The sequence below is a fragment of the Ambystoma mexicanum genome, chromosome 7q (genome assembly GCF_040938575.1).
Source record: "Ambystoma mexicanum isolate Mex_15411 chromosome 7q, UKY_AmexF1_1, whole genome shotgun sequence".
Classification (NCBI taxonomy): Eukaryota; Metazoa; Chordata; class Amphibia; order Caudata; family Ambystomatidae; genus Ambystoma; species Ambystoma mexicanum.
The window spans coordinates 259,793,081-259,817,081 of NC_090941.1; positions in this window are offsets into that span (position 1 = coordinate 259,793,081).

Sequence of the window (24,001 nt, forward strand, 5' to 3'; positions counted from 1 at the left end):
ACAGTATCAGATTCAGCCAGGAGATCAGCAGGGGGGAGGAGGAGAGAAAGCAGAAGCAAAGAGGAAGGTCTTGAGGTGCTTCCGGAACTGTAGATGGTTCTCCTCAAGTTTCAGTGAAGCAGGGAGGCTGTTGTAGAGGGAGGCCCCAGCAGAAGGAAGAGATCTACCTCCAACTTGCTGCTTGGAGAAGCGGCTAACACTGAGGGATTTGGAAGCTGATGAGCAAAGAGCTTGAGAAGGAAGATATTTAGGAAGAGAGAGTTGAAGGTATTGAGGCCCCAATCCCCAGAAGGCCGTGTGGACAATGCAGAGGGTTTTGAACTTAATCCTCAGCACTACTGGGAGCCAGTTCAGAGATTTCAGTCCAGGAGAGATATGATCCCTGGGCTTGAGGCCAAGGACAAGTCTTGCATTTCTGTTTTGGATTAGTTGCAGAGGGCAGAGAGTAGAGGCAGGCAGATGTAGAAAGAGGCTGTTGCAGTAGTCCAGCCTAGAGAGAAACAGAGCTCTGGAGACAGTGAGCTTCTGGAGAAGTAGGGAAAAGGAAGGCTTCCTCTGAGGAGTTGCAGCTGGTAGTGTGACTTCTTAGAGACATCAGAGATATGAGGAGAGAAGGAAAGGGTGGAGTCGAAGATGACTCCAAGGTTTTTAGCCTCACAGGTGGGAGCAGGAAGAGGGCCAAGAGAGGCTGACCAGAGAGTGACAGGAAAGGAAGGAGCAGGTGTGCCAATGAGGAGAATCTCGGGCTTACTGGCATTAAGGTAGAGATCATTGGCAGCACACCACTCCCGGATGGCGTCCAGACAGCCAGAGATAAGAGAAGGAGAAGTGGTGGCAGAAGGGAGCCTGAAAATGAGTTGGGTGTCATCCGCATAGCGCTGAAAGTTGGGGCAGAGAATGGCAATGCGGTGGGCAAGGAGTGCCAGGTATTGGTTGAACAACCAGGGAGAGAGGTTAGACCCCTAGGGATCACCACACGTAGAGATAATGATAGAGGAGATGAACGACCCAAGTTGGACCTGGGATGGTCGATCAGAGGGGCTGATCGGTGATGCCCAGGTTATCACGTAAATGGTTGAGCAGGATGGCATGGTTGACCGTGTCAAAAGCAGAAGAGAGATCAAGTAGGATGAGGACACAGGGGTTGTTGGAATCAAGGTTGGAGAGCAGGTCTTCATGGATGTTCAGGAGAGCAGTTTCATGCTTCTGGCAGCTGTGAAGCTTGACTGATGGTTATGGAGCCAACTAACAGATTCAGAGTGAAGAGTAAGCTGGGAGATAGCCAGATTTCCAGTAGTTTGCCTAGGAAAGAAGTCATGGAGATTGGACGGCAGAGGGTTTTTTAAGAAGAGGGTGTACAAGGGAGTGCTTCAGGGGGGCGGGGAAGACTCCAGTTGCAAAGGAGTGGTTGCAGAAATCAGCCAGAGCAGGAGCCAGGGTGTCAATGTGGTCCTTGATGGTTTTGGAGGAAAAGGGGTGAACCTGTTTTGGCAAGACTTTCATAGATCGGACTTGTCTAGAAACCTCACCTGAGGAGAACAGGGAAAGGCAGAGAAGGAGGGAGGAGAGGTGGCTGAAGTAGGACCAGAGGAAGAGCAGGGAGTAGAGGGAGGAGGTGGAGAGGAAGAGAGAGAGGACAGGATGTCCTGAGTTTTAGAGATGAAATGGGAAGCAAGGGCTGTGCAGAGGACCTGGGAGGGGACAGGAGAGGTAGATTCTGTAGCAGGATTGGCCAGCTCCTTGCAGATTTTAAAGAGTTCGGCTGAGTTGTTAGAAGCCACAGAGACGCGGGCTTGGATATGAGCTCTCTTCTTGGTGCATACAGAGAGCCGGTATTGCCTTTGGAGCAGGCAGCAGGCCAGTTTGTCAGAGGATGTACCGGAAGCACACCATTTCCTCTCAGTCATCCTGCACTTGCATTTAAGGGTGACAAGGTCTGAGTCATACCAAGAGTTGCATTTGGCTTTGGGCTTCAAGCATATCATCATGACAGGGGCAAGAACATCGAGAGTATCAGATATAGTAGAGTGGAGGATGGGAAGGGCTGTGTCAGGTGTGAATCAGCCAAGGGGGGAGGAGGGGGTGAGAAAGAGCTGGCAAAAGCCTCAACTGACACACGCTTCATGGGTCGGATGACCAAGAAGGTAGGTGGCAGTGCTGGAGTTGGCATGGCCTGAGGGGTAGAGAAGGTGAGATGGGAGGAAAGGAGAAAATGATCACTCCAGGAGAGAGGAGTGGCAAGAGGGATCAAAAGGGGAAGGTCTGAAGAGATCAGAACATCCAGAGTCTGCCCTGCAGAGTGAGTTGGGCTAGAGGGGAGAATAGAGAGTGAGAAAGAGTCACAGAGGTCGCAAAAGAGTCCGGGGGAAGGATAGGACGCATCCAGGTGGATGTTAAAGTCTCAGAGAAGGAGTTGAGTGGTTGAGACCAGGAGGGAAGAGGAAAGGTCTGCCCACTCAGAGAGGAAGGAAGAGATCTGACCAGGTGGCCGATAGATGGTAGCCACAGTTAGGGAATGGTCCGGAGAGAGAGCCTGCAGACAAGGCATTGGAAAGAGGAGTAGGCCTGCATGAGAATGACAGAGACAGGAATCCACTCAGGGAAGATCAAGGCTATACCCCCTCCAGAACGGTTGGATCTGGGCGCAGAGAGGATCTTGTAGCCATCAGGGAGGAGAGTGTCAAAGCTTGTGACAGTGCTGGCCGTAAACCATGTCTCAGTGAAACCAAGGATATCAAGGTCAAGATCTTCCAGGAGACGGCAGATGTCAGAGGAGTGTATGACCGCAGAGCGAGAGTTAAGAGTGGCAATATGGAGAAGGTTTCCATCCTTGAAAGTCTTCCAGGCAGGGGTACAGATCAGAGGTACACCTTGCAGAGGTGTAGAAGCAGCCCAAGCGGGGGTCAGAAGAGGAAGGAGGAGAGGGCAAGGTAGCCAATGAGGAGACAGTAGGGGAGGCAAGGAAGCTGTGGAGGGGACCGCAGGAAAAGAAAGGAAATTGATGAGGGGAAGCGTCTATCAAAGAGGAGAAGGGAAGGTTGGCTTGAGGGCCTTGGACCAAAACAGTACAGTTCAAGTAAACATTAAGGATGACCTTAGAGGAGTGACAGGAGTCTAGGAGGGTCTCCCACTGGGTGCCACCATTAATGGGAGAGGAGGAGAAGGGAGAGAGCACAGAGACCATATGTAGCATTCATAGGTCCGGCGAGAGAATCTCGAAGGGGATGTCAGTGACAGTTTGCCTAGAGGAGGCACTGGTATAGGTGTCAGCGATAGGGAGGCCTGGGTTGGAGACCAGGATATCCTTTTAAAACTTCTTCCTACCAGTTTTAGTGAGGAGAGCAGGATAGTCGATAGAGAAGCAGTTAGAAAGAATGGGAGGGACAGAGAGCACCATAGAGTAAATAGGGAGAGGAGAGAAGAGGAGGCAGCGGGGAGGGTAGGGGAGAACACTAGGGAAGGACACAGGGTAGGGAGCAAGCAGATGAGGGAGAGAGATGAGGCAGGTTGACAATTGGACAAGAGATAGGTGCTTAGATAGTTGTAGAAGGTTTGCTAGGTGAGTGCTTAGCTAGGAGCACTCGCAGAACGGCACTCTGTCACAATCGAATTTTACAACAGGAAAAACGGACCTAAGTTTGAGATTCCTGAAATGGGGAAAAAAGGCCTAGGTTTCACAATGCAGTTTTTTAAATACTATCACAATACAATTTACAACAGTAGAAACACATGGCTGGCAACTTGCTTCCCCTGCGGACACCTGCAGACACAGCTGGAGCCGCCACTGGAGGAGCCTCCATTTGCCTAGGGGTCCTTAGCCAAAGGGGCTGCCGGGCAGAGGGCTGCCCGGGAGAGTCGAGTTAAGACTTGGGATTTAGCCTATCAAGAGAGGTGGGTGGGTTGTGAGGTGGAAGGAGGTGGGGAAACAATCACGGAACACAAGGAGAATGAGGGAGGGCAATCCAACGGGCCGAGGTCCCGGCTCAATTAAAGTTTAAAAAAATACAAATACAATCAGCAGGTGGAATGCACCTACCTTCTCAGCAGCGCTGGTGGAATGGAGGGCAGCTGTGAGGACACGGCCAGAGAGCCCAATCATGCACCAAAACTGTCTACCAACCTGTAACCATTATTTTGGGTTTACAGCACACTGCTCCTGGTGCCCCTGATGTCATATTTTCCAGGACATCCTCTTCACATGAGTACTTATTTTATTTCACCATTAAATATAAATATGCAATTATGTGATAACGCAATGATCTACATGTCATGTTTCAGTTCAAATGTATGAACTGCTGAACCTTCCTCAGGAGTTTTCATATGTTGAAGAAAAGGGGGTATTCTGTTGTATTTCCAAAGAAACAGATTTACTATAAGTATAAACTGGTAAATTGCTTATTAGGGAGCCATATCTGGGGTGTTCTCAAATATGAAAAAACACGTTTTACCCTATTAGTATGTCTGAATTTTACCCATTTCACCAGTGGGCTAAATGCCCCACGTGTTTGTGGATTTTCCTAACCTGTGGGCAATGACATACAGTCACCACCAGATGTGTGCATTTTCACTCTGTGGAAAACTCAATGGGAAAAGAACAATGGCTGATTGCAATGGCTGGAAACCCCTACCCGAATGTCTAGCGGTGTCTCACGTAACTGCCAATACTCCCACAGCCATAAAACTAGACATAGTTCCTTCCAGATCTCTGTCATGAGCCCTATCGCCCTCAGCAATGGAGCATTTAAAGGACAAATCGAGGATTAAAAATTAAAAAGTCTCCAGACCCAAAGGAAACTTGCAGGTCAATTGGGAACCTTCTTGTCTCCACTCTCATTCCATCTCACTTACCATGGGACTTTGATTCCCCATGGAGCACAGACTACCGTGATTCCGTGCGTGGTGTTAGAGTGCCTTCTTGGTACTCCCTAGGTTTCTAAAAATGTTTATTGTAGATGTGCTACATCTATCATACAACTTGTACGTCTGCATTATCGCACTGTTGTCTCCAATGAGCGCCATGTTGTAGAATTGCTTACAGAAAACCAGTCAAAAATTAATTTACATCATCCATGGGTTGCGCCTGTGGTTGAGTTAAAGCTATAGGTAGAAGCAGGGGGAAACCCAGGACGTGGGCATGAATTTACTGCAATGTACTTTATATATTTTTATTTATTGAGTATTTATAATGCGCCTATACACCAAACAGCGTTTCAAGGTGCACCAAGACAAAAATGGGGTGGGGGCGATCAGGTATGAAGGATAAACATTTTTTTCCTACCTGGTCTTGAGTTATTCAGATTGTGCATGTGCATTAACAAGAAGTGCAGGGGAGCGGGGAGGAGGGGGATGTGCCTGTCAAGGCGGAATGTGCTAATGCTGAGCAGGGAAAGGATATACAGTAGTGGAGAATGCTCAAATGCTGGGGGGAGGAAGGGCGGAAGATAGCCTCTGGGCTAGGCAAGTGCTAAGGGGAGGCCAGGTGGACAAGTGCCAGGTAAATGCACAGTGCAGGGGAATGAAGATCCACAAGCCAAGTGCAAGGATGGGCTGTATGGTCTCAATAGAGGTGCAGGCCCAGCCAGGCTATTGCAGGGGAGGGAGCCTGTAGGGCAGGTGCAGGTTAGGGGGTGTCAGGGGAGACCGAAGTGCTGGGGGAGATTGGCTGAGGAGGGCCTGGTTCCTGAATGAATCAGAATGAGCCAGGCAGCCAGTCAATATGGCAGAGGGGGACTTTAGCAGGGGAGGGGGAGAGGAAAAGAAGAGGAGAACATGAGGGCCTTGAGAAGCTTCCAGAACTTAAAGAGATCCAGCCGAAGTCGGAGAGGGTCAGGGAGGCCATTCCAGACAGAGGATACTGCGGAATAGAGGGATCAATCCCCCACTCTCTGCTTGGAAAAGCATTAGATCTTCAGAGAGTTGGAGCTAGAATACTGAACGACTCTAGCAGGGAGGTTTTTAGAGAAAGCCTTGTGGATGATGCAGAAGATCTTGAACATGATGCTCACAGCAACTGAGAACCATTGGAGAGATTTTAGTGCTGGAGAGATGCAGTCCCTGGGCTTGAGGCTAAGGATAACTCGTGCAGTCCTATTCTGTATTAGTTGAAGGGGGCGAAGGGAGGATTTAGGCAGATAGAGGAAGAGGTTGTTGCAGAAGTTAGGCTAGAGAAGATGAGAGCTCTGAATTATTTGTTTGTTTGATTGTTTGTTTATTATTTATAATGCGCTGTCAAACCCTCGGGTAACAGATTGATTTTCTGGGGAAAGGTGAGGAAAGGGAAGAAGGGGAGGAAAGGGAGAATTCCTCTTAGGAGTTGCAGCTGAAAGCAAGCCTTCTCGACAAGGCCTGCGATGTGAGGAGAGAAGGAGAGAGAGGAATCAAAGATGACACCAAGGTTTTTTGCCACAGAAGAGGTTGAGGGGAGGGGGCCTATGGATTGCAGCCAGAGAGTAGGAGGGAAGAATAAACATTTAAAAATGCAATAATCATAACACACATCTAATTTCAAGAACTATTTATAAACCAAAAAACATTTGATAACATAACTTACATTTGGTCAGAAATTGCTGGCTAAAGAAATTAGATTAATGTGGAATAGTATAATAAACTGCTCACATACAACACTTCAGTATATGAGATACACTTGTTCTCAATTGTTCATACAGAAAATGATGACACTCCTCACTAGAGGGTTGAAAAATCAGAAATATACAGACATATCAAATGTACATAAAGAAACAGAAATTTGTTGACGGAATGAGTTCTTACAGGAATAATCACAACTTTGGTTAATAAACGGTGATCTAATGTCCCCAATTCGGATTTCCTGATCTCACTGCGTGTTTTAAGAATAATTCCCTTCTTCAGGGGATTGAAACTCAAACCCTTCCTGACATTGAAAAGCAAATCTGATTATTGCTAAAAAGTAACTGTTTTAAAGTTGAACTTAAATGTCTGAACTTGCTGTGTTGCGTTTTAGTGGGAGTGAGCACTGACCTGATACTCAATTAGCCGTAACTGACACAAATGTGGTGTACGTTGAATATCACCACACAGCAAAATCTCTGTCTTCACCCTTAAGATGTTGATCGGAAACACCTAGGGGTAAAAACCTCAGGTAAGTAATGATTATTGTGTAATATATAAAAATAGTACTTGCATCAATCAACAATTAGCAAATACTCAAAATATGCGTGAAGAAAAAAGGTTGTTTACTCACTGCTAGCCTCAATGGTAGACACAGAAATTGTATGTTGCTCATCACGTAACGAAGATAAATGGCCCTGCAACAATAAGGCAATAAATGCTGTTGAAGTGAGTTCACAGACAGCTGTAAATAAATAGGTGTCTCAGATAAGTTCCACCCGAGTCCCCTCTATGATTCTCTCTTACCTCCTCACTTGGTATGAAAGCGAAACATTGGCGGAAAAGCAGCAAAGACGCAACCTCCTGTCCCGTGTTTGCTTCCAAATAAACATTAACGTGACATAGAGGGTGTGCAGGATGCGTCTCGCCATGGTCACGTGAGTGTACCCGCGTCCCACTGAGCGTGCATGGCACTCGGAACAACCATATTGTAATTGCTAGTCAACATCCCTGTCAGGTAATAAGTCAACTATCTTGCTATATCATGACTGCCTCTGTAAAGCAATATCTTAAATGTGTCATGAACACTAAACGATGAGATAACTACAAAAATCCCTCAAGCTTGTCAACTGTTAAGATGTGAAAAACAAGGCGCACTCATAATATGATACTAAATAAAAACCTACATTAGCGCTTGTCTATAGGAAAACCTTAAAGAGAACGGTGCATGGAATACTCACATGTAATGAGTGAATTAACATAAACATTCATGAATTCCTATACTTTGACATTGATGAAAAACAATGTTGATATTCCAACGTAAGTGCAACATACTGAATTACAAAAGGACATAAACCCACTTTCTTCTTTTTGATGCATTGCATTTGAAAACTGCTCAATTAAATTTGACATTTTATTGCACACATTACAATGGTAACAAAAAACTTAAGTCAAATTGCAACAACATACTTAGAATGCCATATTTTAAAACATCCTGATCAGGTATCTGATAACAATTGCTGATAAGTGATCTTATGGTTAACCTAAAGGAAACAGGTCAAGTCATATTCCATGTTCATCCCTCTTGGAGTCAGAGTGTCCAATCCCAATCCAGGCTATCTCTTTCAGAAGTAGCATTCTAACTTGATATCCCCTATAAGGCCTATTACTGGTAGAGCAGCCATCGTCAGATGTCGGCATATATTTGTCTATTACTCCCACACTGAAAACTTGCTAACTTGTCAGGAGTCCACTGGCAACCTCTTCAGCTCCTACTTCTGGGTTGATCCGCTGCCTGTTGCTTGGGCAGAGATCATATTCCTGCTCAACTTGAATGACCTTGCTGTATTACCAGCTGACACACTAGCACCCTTAGAGTATCAGGTCATGTAGGTCTTTAACACTCATTTCTAAGGTTCTGTGATGCTGGATAACTGCAATTGGCTCCTTGTTCTTATTTGTTCCTGTTACTCTAGGACACAATGATAAATCCACATTCTAAACTGATTTGCTAAGTGTTTTCAAATTGTTTGCACTGGATGTGATTATTTCAAATCTGACACATCCCCTTCCTAGGAAGGTAGTCACATGCTCACCTTCCCCCCTCACCTTGAACACCTCCCACAGTTAGTTACATCAGGGAAAGTTTTGTTGAACTAACTATGAAGTTTGACATGATATCAAAACACTTTCCAGTATGTTTACTTTCAGCATTTTATTTGTGTACATCAAAAATGTAAAATGACTACATTCTTGAGTTGCTGGTGTCCAGAAAAGTGAAGGATTCACATTCTTACTTATGTAACATAACCTCTTTTAGTCTGTATAAATACCAACTTTTCAGACTGGCAATATGTTCTTATTTACAAATATTCAAGTTTTAATATCTTAACATGTATTCATGAAAAGTTAAAGATAGTTTTAAATGCAAATACTAGCTTAAATATATTCTGCCTTTAATTTATATAACTGCAGAACGTATGCCAAAATGGGTTAAAAGTGAACTAAATTGGTGTCATTTCCTTAGTAGATAAATAAAATGGTCATCCATCTAGCAATAGGGTGAACTAAACCATGTATCTAATGGTTCCCTTAATGGAGAATTGTATCATTTCTGATTATTAAAGTTATAAATAAAACCCATTCGGGACCAATGACTATTATTACTGCTCAGGTGGCTCTCCGGTGACATGTAAAGGAAAATATTGCAACCAACAACGTTTCTTTTGTAGATTAAAGTGGCAAAGCACAGACGTATATATTCCTACAGTCTAGGCTTTTAAATCTGACAACTTTTCAATAATGAATCACTGGCTACTGTCCAGGGCAAATCATATCACAACCAAATAACATACATTGGGGGTATTTCTGTAACTTAAAATGACTTTCTTTTCATTTGTGTTTTAGCTGTTCTGCTCAAAACATTTGTATGATACATTTGTTATAATTCACTAGTACGCACATTCTGATTCACTCATAGACATATGGTCATTTTTGATGTCATGTCATTGTAGTCTCACTAACTTCAAACGTTCCTTCAAAGTTTTCGAAGTTAAGCAACATAGAAATTTGCCTTCTGATGTCCAATTCGCTCTACTGTGCAGTGGAAGAACAGCAGATGCGACTATTACAATTAAAAACAAATGAAATACAGAATTATAAACTCCACCAACTTGTATTTTATTGTAAAACTTCCCTGTTAAATGTAGAGCCTAACCTCTATTTTATTTATCAGAATATGTGCATGTACATGGTAAAAAGTAATCAAGACATGCCCTTGCTAGTATGCATAGAAAAATGAGCTTGTTTAGGGGTAGTGTCAGAATTTGGTTTCATATTTCTAATATCTTCTTTGCTTTAACTAGTATTTTCTAGTAATTTATACAACTTGAAAGATTTAGCGTTAGTGCTATACCATGTATAAAAGAAGCTTCGGATGGTGTATTGGTTTGATATCTGGGTATATACAGAAAGCAATATATGTATATGTATACATCCTTGTAATCTGCCACTTATTGATGAGTTTACAGAGGTAAAATGACATGGACAAGGGAGTTAAGAAGGATATCTTCTTATCCAAGATTCCTGTTAGGTCTTGGTTTTGGGAGAGGGATTTTACTTTGAAAAACAATATGATGATTCAGAACTCAAAAACATTCCACATATTCTTAATGATAATATTCCAAACCTTTTTCTGTTGGTCCAACGATTATCATCAACCTCAAAATATTCCCATAGGGTTATCAATCCAATAAGGGGTAATGACAAAATGCTGCCCTCTTCCAGGGTGTATTACCTCACCAAGGTGTTCCTGTTTTCATTCTGGCAATGTCTGGTCTTTCCTTTGGCATGGATTTCATCTAGCCTTGGTGTTGGTTATATTCTAGTTATAGAGTGCTAGAAACACACCTTTATTATGAATTATAGAGACAGGTGTAAATTGATCATCTTCCTTTTCTATATTAACTATGAATATGTTTTATCTTTTCATCAATATTATTTGAATGTCCATTTGTGTACAGATATACTTACTAACTTTACACAAAAGTTCTAATACATTTGTCCTGCAGTTGTCCTTTTAAATGTTATGCACATGCATTTTCAAATAATGTAGAGATGGCATGGACTTCTGATGTTTTGCTGTTGAGTATTGCTTGAGACAAACTAATTGGTTATTTGACTATGGCTGAACGGTTCCATGTGTTAATATCCCCACAAAAATATCACCATACAAGAATGGTGCCATATTTTTGCGGCAATATTAACCCATTAAACCTGCTGGGGACACCCCTGCAACCCCCAGATTGTTTTAAAGGGAGCAGAGGAAACCCCCACAACCCCTGCTCCCATTTGCCTCCAAAGTTATCCACACTGATAATATTGCCTATGGCTATTCCTGACGACCATATATATGACAATATTATTGGTGTGGATAATATTACCTGATAACGGCTGAACCTCAATGAGTGATAATATATAATCAATAATACATTAAACAGTCTATTCAATAACACTCCTTCTCCAAAGTTTGCTATTATTATTCTTTACCAGAACAGTAAAACCTGCACAAGCACACAATTTAATTTATGTTACATCTTACTCAGTGGTCGAAGTGTAGAAAAAGAAGTAGTGGAACGATTTTCCCTACTGGCCTGACCTGCTCCCCACAAAACTCATCGCTGGGACCCTCCCACACACAATACAAGCCCCCAAACACATGCACATGCTGTTTAAGGAAATGTGCAGTGAAAGTGCAAGTTTAAACTTCTTCCTACACTTTTATTTTAAAACGAAACCATTCCGGAACGGTTTCTTTTTAAAATAAAAGTGTAGGAACGGTAAAACTTGATTTAAAAAAGTAGAGGAGCGGCGCTCCCACCCGCTCCCACTCACTTCGACCACTGATCTTACTACTTCTAACTGCAAACTAATCAGTAATCGATACATTGCTTTGTTCATTACAACAAAACTACCATATGTTCCAATACTGTCCCTTCAGATTTGCCACATAAAAAGTCACCCATACCATTTCCACAAATCTGTATTAAAGATTACAGATTATTAAAGATTGTGTGCTCTATTGTCACTTGTGTCTCTTACTGACTGCTTTCTTACAATATCCCCTACTCTGCAACAAAACTTTACTTAATAACACATTAATCTGGGCAATCTATTAATCCACCCCAAACAAGATTTTCAAATTGATTTCTTTTAGGTATGCTTTCAGGAATGGGAAACACTATTATAATGGTAAAACTGTGGAGGAGTACGGGTCTATCCAATGTGCCTACCATTCAAATTCTGATACAAACATAGAAAGTAATTCATAGTTTATCAGTCTTGATATTTAATACAGTATAATCTCTTCATGATGTGCTTGGTCTTGCCAAAATATGTTTCGACCTCAACGAATGCAGGTCTTCACCAGACTTCACACATTTTCAATCAAGTACAGCATCCACTATTTCCAAATTCATAAGTTGACTGTTATGCGTTTCTAATCAAGACTAGACCTCGTAACTCATGTAAAATGTATGTTAACCTCTGCAACACATGTTTCAAACTCAACATATTCACGTCTTCATCAGGACTGGTTCATATCATAAAATAATATACAGTAATAAATGATTACAGGACATCACATGAATTTTACAGGTTATCAAAAATAAAAATATTACTGACCAGCCGGTGGATCAGTGATATGTTACGCAGCTGAGGGAACAAAATTAATGAAAAGACAAAAAGACAGAAAAATATAGTCATGTTTGTGAACAGTAATATTTCATCACAACTCTCACAAGTTCAGTATTTTATGGACACAACAGTGTGGTTGAAAGAACACTCTCCTTCCCTCATCTCCGACTGTCTGTCTGCTATCCAGGAATGGTGTGCCGCCAATGACCTCTGCCTTAACGCCAGTAAGACTGAGATTCTACTCATCGGCACACCCACTCCCTCCTTCCCTGTAGCTCTCTGGCCAGCCTCCCTTGGCCCCCTTCCTGCCCCTACCTGCAAGGCTAAAAACCTCGGGGTCATCTTCGACTCCACACTCTCCTTCTCTCCTCATATATCTGACGTCTCTAAGAAGTCACACTACCAGCTGCACCTCCTCAGAGGTATTCTTCCCTTCCTCTCCTTCCCCCAGAAGCTCACTGTCTCCCGAGCCCTGGTTCTCTCAAGGCTGGACTACTGCAACAGCCTCTATCTTAATCTGCCTGCCTCCACTCTCCGCCCTCTGCAACTTATCCAGAACAGAACTGCGAGACTTGTCCTTGGCCTCAAGCCCAGGGACCGTATCTCTCCAGGACTGAAATCTCTTCACTGGCTCCCAGTGGCTGCGAGGATTAAGTTCAAAACCCTCTGCATTGTCCACAAGGCCTTCTGGGGCCTGGGGCCTAAATACCTTCCACTCTCTCTTCCTAAATATCTTCCTTCACGAGCCCTTCGCTCATCTGTCTCCAACTCCCTCATGGTCAGCCGCTTCTCTAAGCAACGAGCTGGGGGTAGATCTCTCTCCGCAGCAGGGGCCTCCCTCTGGAACAGCCTTCCTGCCTCCCTGAAACTTGAGGAGAACCATCTCCGGTTCCGGAAGCACCTCAAAACCTTCCTCTTCGCTTCTGCCTTCTCTCTCCCTCTCCCCTGCTAAACCTGCTTAACTCCCCACTGAATTCTGCACTAAACTTGCATCTCGGCCACTCTCAGCGACCTCGGTCCAGGACCCAGCCACTCTCCACTTGCACTGCCTCCCTGGCTCCCCCTGCACTGTGGGACTGTCACTGTATCCCTACAGCCCCCTTCCCTGCACTTCCCAGCACTTGCTCTGCACTTACCTCGTACTTGCCACTAGCTGGCCCTTTTTATATATTATTTATTATTTAATATTTATTACACTTCTTACCTTGTACTGCACTTTCCCCCCCACCTCCTCCCCCTGCACTTTCTCCTTTTCCCCCTACCTCTGCACTTGCGCGATCTGAATGACACTTGGCCTAGTAGGATCGTTTGTCTGTCTTCCCCTTGTTTTCCCTCCCTCCCTGCCTCGTCGCGCCTTGAAACACCTGTGTATAGGCGCGTTACAAATACCATATCATATCATATCATATCATATCATATCATAACATTCTATTAATTGACACTCTGCACCACACAACCACTGTGAATCAAAATATCCACGTATGCCCTTTGTTAAATTGATACAACCTCTAAAGAGTAAAATACTCAGCCAATCTGTCTAAAGTTTAAGCCATCAATTATGATTATGAACATCTGCACCCACAACCAGCCTCCTAATGCAAAAGGTACAGCATCCACTATTTCCAAATTCATAACTTGACTGTTAGTCTTTTCTAAACAAGACTACACCTAAAAACAAAGTGTTTCAATTAGAAAGAACTGATCTCTTATTTCTAGACATATTTGCATATAAAATTGTTTATCCAAAAAATGCCCCATTCTCTTACCTCATAACTCATGTAAAAAGTATATTAACCTCCATGAAATCCTTTCCCCTGTTATCAAACTTCCAAATCTTAGAATCCTGTAAAATAATGAAGATGATCACCAGCCCCATCTAATATCTGGTGATCGCAACATTTTCTTATATATAAAACACAATCAAAGCAAAGAGGCTCTCTAGCCGGCGGCCACACAGACGTACAGATCCTCCACAGTCTGCTGAGCAAAACGTATTTTATTCAGCACCTAATGAAGTGTGTTTGTGTGTGGCCGTACATTACCTAATACTTTCCCACACATTCAGAGCAAGACAACTATCTATCCAGCGGCTGCATACGAGTAATCCTCCTCCCCAATCTCCCAAATACAACTTACTGTATTACGCTTCTAGTAGTGTGTATGCGGTGTCCTCTGCAGTGATCTGTTAAAGGCTACTAGTATAATGGTACCTCATACTAAAATACCACTACAGCTATCTGGGACAAGAAACACACTGTTTTGCAATATTTCTTTGTATTTTCAATATAGAATGATGCATTTCTCTCGTGTATCCCTTCTCAAAATACAATGAAAATACACTTGGAACACTACTGGCAAATCCAAACTCACGACAATATGCACACCAGAAACAAGGCAGGCTACCTGGAATATCAACACAGAATTACATCAAGAATTCAAAAAAGTATCTGACTTTAAATCCAAAGGTGAATGTGTTTTCAGAATAATATCATAATTAAATATGTTGACATGCATGAAAAGTCAGGGCCTGATTTATTTAGTAACAATGGAATATGGATACTATTTCCATTCTTTGACTGTGATGTTTGCACTACTGACTTTAACCTGAGCTGTTCACCTTACTAGTGGAGGTATACCTATGTAATGCAGATCCATACTTGGATCTGTTTTCCATCAAATGGAGTGGATGAGTTTGTTCCTTCCCTCATATTGCAGTATGTTGGGTTTGCATAGGTATGCATATTTCTGGTTTATATCATGTTTTATGGACTGCAACTTCCAAAATAAAGCTTAATATAATGATACGAATATTGCTTTAGAATAATATATTACATAAACTCACACCCTTGAAATAGCAAGTGCTATAATTACAACATTTATTTTCCAATGTCTTCAAATTCAGTATAACTGTAAAAGATATTTGAGAATTTGCTAAACCATATGATTGATAAATGTTGAAATATTAAAGAATATCCGAATCACTCAATGTGTGATCTGTGATGTCACCACTGTGGTCATAGGCTGCTCAACAGTTAAGTTAAGGTGGTTTTAGCTGAATTTCAGGGGGTTTTGTTGCATTACGTTCTTATGTTAGGGTCCCTGCAACTAAAGCTTTTTGCTTGAATTTCAAAGGTGTTGTTGCAATGTATTGCTCACCTTAACATCCCTGCAAATAAAGTTTGTTCTTGAATTTCAAGGGTTTTGTTATTACATAGATAATTCACATCAATCATACAGAGAATTGGGCTAATGAAAACAATGTATCATGTCTAGAAAGTAAAATAAGAAAATGTACAACCGCAATCCCCCCAAATTAACCTATTCATAAGAAAGTTTGTTTGCATATGTACCTAACATTTTAAAGTGTTTATATTTATATGTAATGTGATGAATAGAACGCAATTAAAGAGTTACTGTAACTGTGTACAAAGACCCCAATCAATATATCTTAAAACACATCTTTACAAGACTACTGCCACATATATATGTATATATGTTTTTTTTTTAAATCAGATCTACAGCTGCGGTATTAAAATGCATGCATGGCTAAATGCAGCAACAGCTGGTGGGCTCAACCCAGAGCTCACACATACAATAACCACAGCTATAATAAAATAACACACACTGTATTGAAAGGATCAATTAAACATCTTTGATCCAAATTTACATGTTTTTATGATCTATTTTTATAACCAAAATGTTGGCCCTGAAAATGACTGTTTTAGGGAATAATGACAAAAGAGGTATGAACTGGGAAGGGAAACATATTAGGATTCATACATATGAGAAAGAATAGGGTTTCAAAATATTGACACTAAAAAATAAAACTAGTGTTGGAAATTGGTATGTTCTGAAAGTGACTTGCTCAAACCATCTAGGGTCCCACCTTTCCACCTCGATCAAGCTGTAAAAGGTTTTGCACATCACAAATAAGTTAGAAATATCAGGTGCATGCAGGATCGACAGAGTTTGGGTGTTAGATGGTGGAAAATAGTTTGTAATTGTGTTCGAAGTCTCTGGCAGAGGAGAGAAATACTCATGTACTGATCTTGCTCCATTTGCTTTCTCCTTATGTTTTACATGATCCTTCCTATATGATTCATCAACTTCATCCCAATGTTGATGTCCCCAAACATTGTGAGGCTTCTATGAAGCACCCCTCTGCAAAACCTTTCCATATAAATTTCACAAGACCTCCTCAATCTCTTTTTTGCTGTACTGGTCCTTTACATGAAAATATTGCAACTGTCAGCTATGTTTTTCTGTGCACATTGCCTATTTCACAGCATCAAAGCTGAAGCCACCCACACCACCTCATAATCACTGCTGGCCATATGATTATAATTTAATATAATTTAACTTAATACCCAGAGGTTTCTAAGCACGGACCCGGGGATCAAACCTGTGTTGCTCCGCGTCGTCTTGCTTCCAATGCAAACGTGTTGCTCCTAAGCTATCCACCCGATATTAAAATGCATGACCGTAGACGAAAAATAAAAACTGTAAAAATACACAACACAAAAGGCCTCTGCCACATGATATATATATTTAAAAAGTAATAAGCTGAAATAACAAAAACGCCAAACTACCAAGTACAAGCCAAAGGACAAAATTATAGGAAGAACAAAGGTAAAAAGGAATGGATAAATCAAGGTACTGCTTTCAAAAGGTCCTCAAGGTTCACAATGAAGTTCACCCACCAAGCACGAAAAGCAATGACAGAAAATGTGAACAACTTGTTTTTGAGAGCGGTTTAATGGCAGTTACCTATATATATAGCAAACCATATATATAAATATATAGCAAACCAGAATGTATATTCCAATACGCACGGGTACGCCCAAGCGCAATGATGTGTTTGCACATACATCATTAACCAATCACATCGCCCAATGAGGAGTCACGCCTGCACATGACAGTAGCCGCATCAATGGAAGGCCAAATCACTTCGAAAGTTATGTTCACACGACTACGTGGCTTTGTGCCTATGTTTACCATCCAATCACAATGTTGGCTGCTGTGCTTCTAGCTGTCTCAACAAATGAGCCGATGACACACCACAATTTACTCAAGTGACTACGCCCATACCATCTGCACATACAAAATGACCCAACCATATCACGCATTGCATCTCTGTGCATACATGTTACTTCAGCGTTAACAAATGGTTTCATCACATGTTGCAATTTATTTACCTCGCTATGCCCATGCCGTTCGACCAAAGCTGCATGTTTGAAATGATGCAATAGGATGCTGATCTACTTTAATGCAGCTACCAATCTTTGTGCCTGATGCATCAACCGATCATATCACATGCTGCAGCTCAGAGCCTACACGTGATTGCTATCCATATCAACAAATGGTCAAATTACACGTTGTGATTTTTTTAGGCACCCACACCCATTTCGTTTGACGAAATCCGTGTGTACAACATCACCCAATAGGATATTGAGCACCTTCAATGTGGCTACACATCTGCGTGCCTGATGCACCAGTCAATCATATCATGCGCTGTGGCTCCGCACCTGCATGTGAATACTATCCGCATCAACGAAAGGTCCATTCACTGACTGTGATGTATTGACGTGGCTACACCCATGCCGTATGAGGACAGCCACACATTCAAATGTGTCCAATCAGCATATTCAGTGGTGTATAACCATGAATAATCACCGCACACACAAAATAAAGTTTAGATTGATTATTGCTATCAGTGCTTGTTAGTGAAAGGTTATCCAAGTAACTGCAAAAATATTTGGCACTTTAACACTTTCAGACTTCTTCCTTTTTATCCACTTTTCACTCAATTCTCTTTTCCATTGTCCTGTGATTTGTTCAGTGTTTCTATTTTTTGTTTTAACTTTTTCATTTTTTGAGGCATTGTCTTTTTAATGTTGTCATTTTTATTGTTTTATATATTCCTCCCTCATTGGACATTCCAACATGTTCAACCATGATGACAGCATCAGTGACAACATTGTCATTTTGGTCCCCAGTCTGTCGCCACACAGAAAGAAAGCAACTGAAATGAAGACTGTCGTGGACAGTTGGCGATACTTCAGGGGAAAGGAACACTGATAAAAAAAGAGGTGGAGGAAGTACTATGAATATTGTGCAAGAAAACTCTACGAAGGGGCCCTTCTAATGTTCCGTCACAAAGCCTAGGAACAACAATATTGATACAACATCTGGTGCAAGTCCACTAGGATGATGTGGATGATGCCTACCAGAAATCACATGAGCACCACAAAATAAAAATACATGCAGCTCATGCAACATGCACATCAGCACCGCCTGCAACACTTGCATCCACCAGCGGGACATCAGCATCATTCAATGAAGCCTCAACTTCAGCAGCAGTGTTAACTGCACAAGCTACAATGTTACCGGCTCCCAATCACTCAGTGATGAGAAACCTGTGTGGACGATGCCTCACGTGGATTGCTGTGGGAGATGCCACAACTAAGGAATGGGAGAAGTTAATCACTGAATACCAGGTTAACTGTCGTCCTTTGTTTTTTGTTTTAAGGAGCATTCTTTCACTTCTTTTGAAAAACTAATACTAAAAAGAATGAAAATACCAAAATAAAATGTCTTTTTATTTTAATTCCCTTTCTTATATATTTCATCCCCTGTTCCTTTCCTTCCCCCAAAATGGCCCTTTTAACGGCCACCCTTTAAGTTATAAAAATAGATAAAATTGAACACAAACTGTACATATATATTACAATATCTATTGTACTTTATTTTATGCAGTTTTAGTGCCTTAAATCTCCCAAAAAGTTGGTTTGTAACTGCAGTCACAATGTTAACAGGGAAGCCATGTAGCCATGGATAGAACTATTCCAGTTGTTGCTGGCCTTAGGCGTGGAATAATAATCCTGCACCTCATTGGCTGATGCTGTAGGCATGGCTAGAAATGATATTATTAATAAATATACAAATCTGTGTCTTTATATATGTGCATTCCACACATATATATAGCAAAAATATTTATAACCCTGGCGTCCAGAATGTTAACTAAACACACAAGGGCAATATTAGAAAAACCCAAGCATTCAAGACCTTGGTAGGTTTGTAAAGACTGCTTTATGTAGGTAAAAAGTGCATCAAACCAATAGGCAAAAACAATGGTTTACCAAATGAGGCAGACCAGATGGGTAACACACTCACCCATCTGGGTACCGCTTGTACCTCTGGCTTCTTCAGGCTAGTAGAATCCATGATTGTAATTCTCTCCTTTTGTTTTAAAACAACTGGCTTAAGTGGCGAGCTCCGCCAAAAACGTCCCCTGAGTCAGGTGATTGTGTTACACTCAGATGCATCGTTGCACCTCTATAAAATGAGGCCACCTTCTTGGACTATCCAATTCTAACATAAAATCTATAATAGATCATTGCAAGTATCCGTTAAATTGTGGGAAAAGTCTGAAGGTTATAGGCTCGTGTGCTACCGTTTCATAAACGCTGCTGTGATCAGAATCATTTCTGTTTTAACAACAATACACCACAAATGATTTGATTAGTGCTAAGCAGCAAGAGCAGCATCTATCATTGTAATAAAATGCCGTCTTCAAACTAACTGCTACACATTATCACCATGTAGTGCTGACTCGTGCCGCTGGGGGGCCAAATGGCTGACACAATGAAGGAAATTATTGTTAAGTTAACACTTTACTTAGCAGCTCATAAGGACCATGAATCTGTCATGAAGTTAGGTTGGCAATTAGATCAGCTGCTCATTACCAAGATACATGTCTGGTATCTAATGTAATGCAAAAATTCATAAGGCTAAAAGGTGTAAATGTTGGCTGAAACGAAAGTGCAAGTGCATTTGTTGTTCAAATAGAATGTTAAGCAGATGAGAAGACAAAGTGTAATTATTGTTTAAATGTATAAAACCTGAATAGAAAATATTATACTGTCTTATATAAAAGCAATGAAGCGCAAATGCAGATTGTATTCAGTGTAAATGCTGTTCAAATAGGCAGATATTGATCATACATATAAAACACAATTGCATCTGTCCCTGAGTTGCAATACCAGTATTTACATCCTATGTTCAATACCAATGCACATATGCATATATAATGTATATATACCATAGTTGACTGGGTAAAGTGCAAGTGCATTCATACTTTTGTATGGATGTTGCACAAATAAACAGATACAATATCAGGACATGTAAAATACATTCACTCCTGAATGGACAACTGGCAAATCTGAACTCATATAGTGCTAATGCATATTCTATTAAAAAAACAAGTGCACTCATTGCTTAATGTTTAATCTAAAAGTAAGACCAAGATAAAGTGCAATTTTTCCACTGTGCATACATCTATAGTGGCTCTCTCAGAGCACACAGGGATGTCCAAGCAATACATTGTTAAATCCAATACAAAAAACACATTTTCTTAGTCAATCTAATAATATTGACAATGGTATAATGGTGAAAAAGTGACAGGAAAGAAAAGGAAAATAATAGAAGAAGGAGAAAAAGCAAAGGGATGTAAGAAATATGGCAAGTCTATTGGTCAAATAAAACAACAAGAGTGCCTACTATCCATCATCTCATCAGAACTGATGTACTTGTCTGAGGTTTTCAGTGAATGGATCAAAGTCCAATTTATGGGCATAAAATCATTGATTCAAGAAGACATACATTTCAGAATCTATATTCAAACCTTGAGGTTTCAAGGTGTCAAATTTGAAAATTAATGTAGGCTCTAATTGGCGCAACCTTAATTCTCTATTGCCCAATCTTTTATGTTGCCGTATGTGGGCCAGGCTTAAAATGATAATTCTTTAATATTTCTATCATGTTTTTTCAGAAAATGTGGCGTCAGCGGATATGTAAGTTCTCAATTTTTTATGGCTCTATAATGTTGCAAAATCTGCAACTTTAAAGGTACTATTGTGGAGCCTATGTAGTGTAAGCCACAACCACATGTGATGACATACACTACAAATTTGGTTAGACATGTAATTCTGTGTTTAAATGTCCACGTCATTCCATTTGAGCTAACAAACATTTTTGTTAGAGATGAAGTCACACATTTTACAAATAAAACATTTCTTAAACCCAACATTTTGATTGTTGACCATGAGCTTGTTCTGTATTTCATTATCAGCTAGAAACATACTTGGAGATAAAATGTTCTTTAAAGTGGGAGTTTCCCAATAAGTGACACTGGGTGTGGGGCCTATTACTGTACTGAGATCAGTATCTGTCATAAGCACCTTCCTGTGTTGTCTTCTGTCTTCAATATTACTAAATTCGAAACAGAGTGAAATGTATTTCCTAATTTCATGATAAAATAAAAACAAGAATATTCATATTTTTTTCATAACGGTATTAATGAATACTGAATGTATTCCCAGTACACAACCAATAAAAGGTGGAATTCATTAATGATACAATAAAGGAAAAAAGACTTCTAGTTGGAAAGAAAATAAACATCCATTCAGTTCTTTAAAATATTTTACAATAAATATATATACATAGACACATTATACACTATCTCACTTTCTACAAGTATATCTATATAACATGTGAAATAAACATGTAAACAAGTATATACAATATACATTGTATCAAATAAACCTTAAAAATAACACTTTGAAAAAGAAAGGGTTGCTACATGTAGTATAGGAAAGGAATGCAGTCTGATTACATCAACTATACTGACCATTTAGGTAACTACAAACTTGGTTTTGCATCAGAAAATTCTAAAAAGAATTGTCCACAATCTCAATAGATTGTGCACCCATAAAGGCATTTCACTGCAATGCAGATATGTTAACATTATATAATATTAAATGATGACACATTCACAGATTAATGGATGCAACCTTAACCAGGAAACTAAGACATATTACTTAACTATGTCTTCAGTTTTACAAATAAATAAATGAAGACTTGCCAACAGTGGAACATTATTTTGATTATAAATCGTTTTAAAGTATAGTTATAGCAATATTTCAAATAATAGGTAGACAATACAATCTTTTGTGTGTGCAAACAATATTAACACTTAGCAGAAACTACACACATAACCTAACAAATGTAATTTCCATACTTCTTGTATAATCTATGTGCACCCTTTGTTTAGCCACCTACACACGAGAAGTTCATAATAGCATTTCAAAATGTACCCATCATAATTAAACATTTTAAAAACGAGACATTGCTATTTAAGCTTCTATTAGCAGAGATAGTTGTGTGCAATGTCGAATATTTTTTTATGATATCAAAATGAATTGTAAAATATAAAAATCATATGCACATTGCCATTGCTATTCTCCTTTTCTAATTTGGTGTGTGTCCTTTTTTTGACCACCTACACACCTAAGAAGCTAATGACAATTTTCTAAAATCTATTATAAAAAAAGAAAAAAACTTCCCCACTTTAATGAGTCAATACATTGTACAACTTTTCTGAAAACGTCCACACTGCACATAGAACAAATTTAAATATTGAACAAACTAACATAATGTCCTTGTTTATATTCACAAAGAATACAAAACATAACTTTTTGGCACTGTAGCTTGGATTGGGACTATAGAGTCATTACATACAAGCCAATCTACGTCTGTATGCACGCATTTTGTGAAATGCCCACAGTGAATGGATGCCCCCCAATAAAAATTATTTCACACATCTTAAATGTTTTCTTACTAATAGAAATTTGACTATTTACAAAATGGATTACTGGCGTGTTACTTTTCCTACCATCCACACCTCATCTTTGAAACATAATCAATAAATGATTATTATATACTAGATTTTGCATTGTTGATTATAAATTACAACCACAGTCACTGCATTGCATTGCATGTCATGGAATTATTTAGTTAGAAGATCAGACAAATGTACACTTTTATGATCAGTGATAGGAACATATACACATTTTTCAGAAAGAGCCTGAGAAGTGTAATATTTCTTACATTGTGGACACACGATTCCACTCGTAACTAATTCCTACATACCTATCTACTCTAGCACTTGACTGCACTAATACATCGAAGACAGTCATTACAAATTCTTGACTATCTTCCTATGTCTTTTGAGAAAATTGATTATTTTCACTTGCAACACCTACTACGTTTCGGATTGAAATTGCCGAAAGTGTAATGTGTGGTTTTACATCTACAGATATTTTAAGAAATAAAAGTTCCACAAAAAGCTTCTTTCTGGCATTAATGCTATTTCTTGCATCAATGGAGTCATTTGAAACAATATATACAAAGCTGCATTACATTAGTATTCAACTCATGTTTTATTACTAAATCTGCAATGAGAGTATGTTGTAATTGAACAACTCTCCAACACTGGTACATTCCGTAGTTTTTTAGTGTTAAAATGAATGATTTCATTTAAACATACTTTCACTGGGCTTCATTACAAGATTGCTGGTCTGGTAAAATCGATGCTGGTACGGTAATACCAGCATCGTTTACCCGACTGGAAGATTACGACCCACGATGCCGGTATCACTGGTATCGGCAATGACTGTCACTGGCCTCACCCTTACCGGTATCAGTGTTGGCACGCGACATCCGTGACAGTGACACCGGCATGCCGCAGTTAAGTGCACATTTAGAGGTGTGCAAAGATGCTCGACCGGCATGGACATGCCAGTAATAACGGATACAACGATGCTGTTAACACCGGCATCGCGGTGCAGGCGTTAACAAGAATCTGATGTGCAGAAACCTGCCA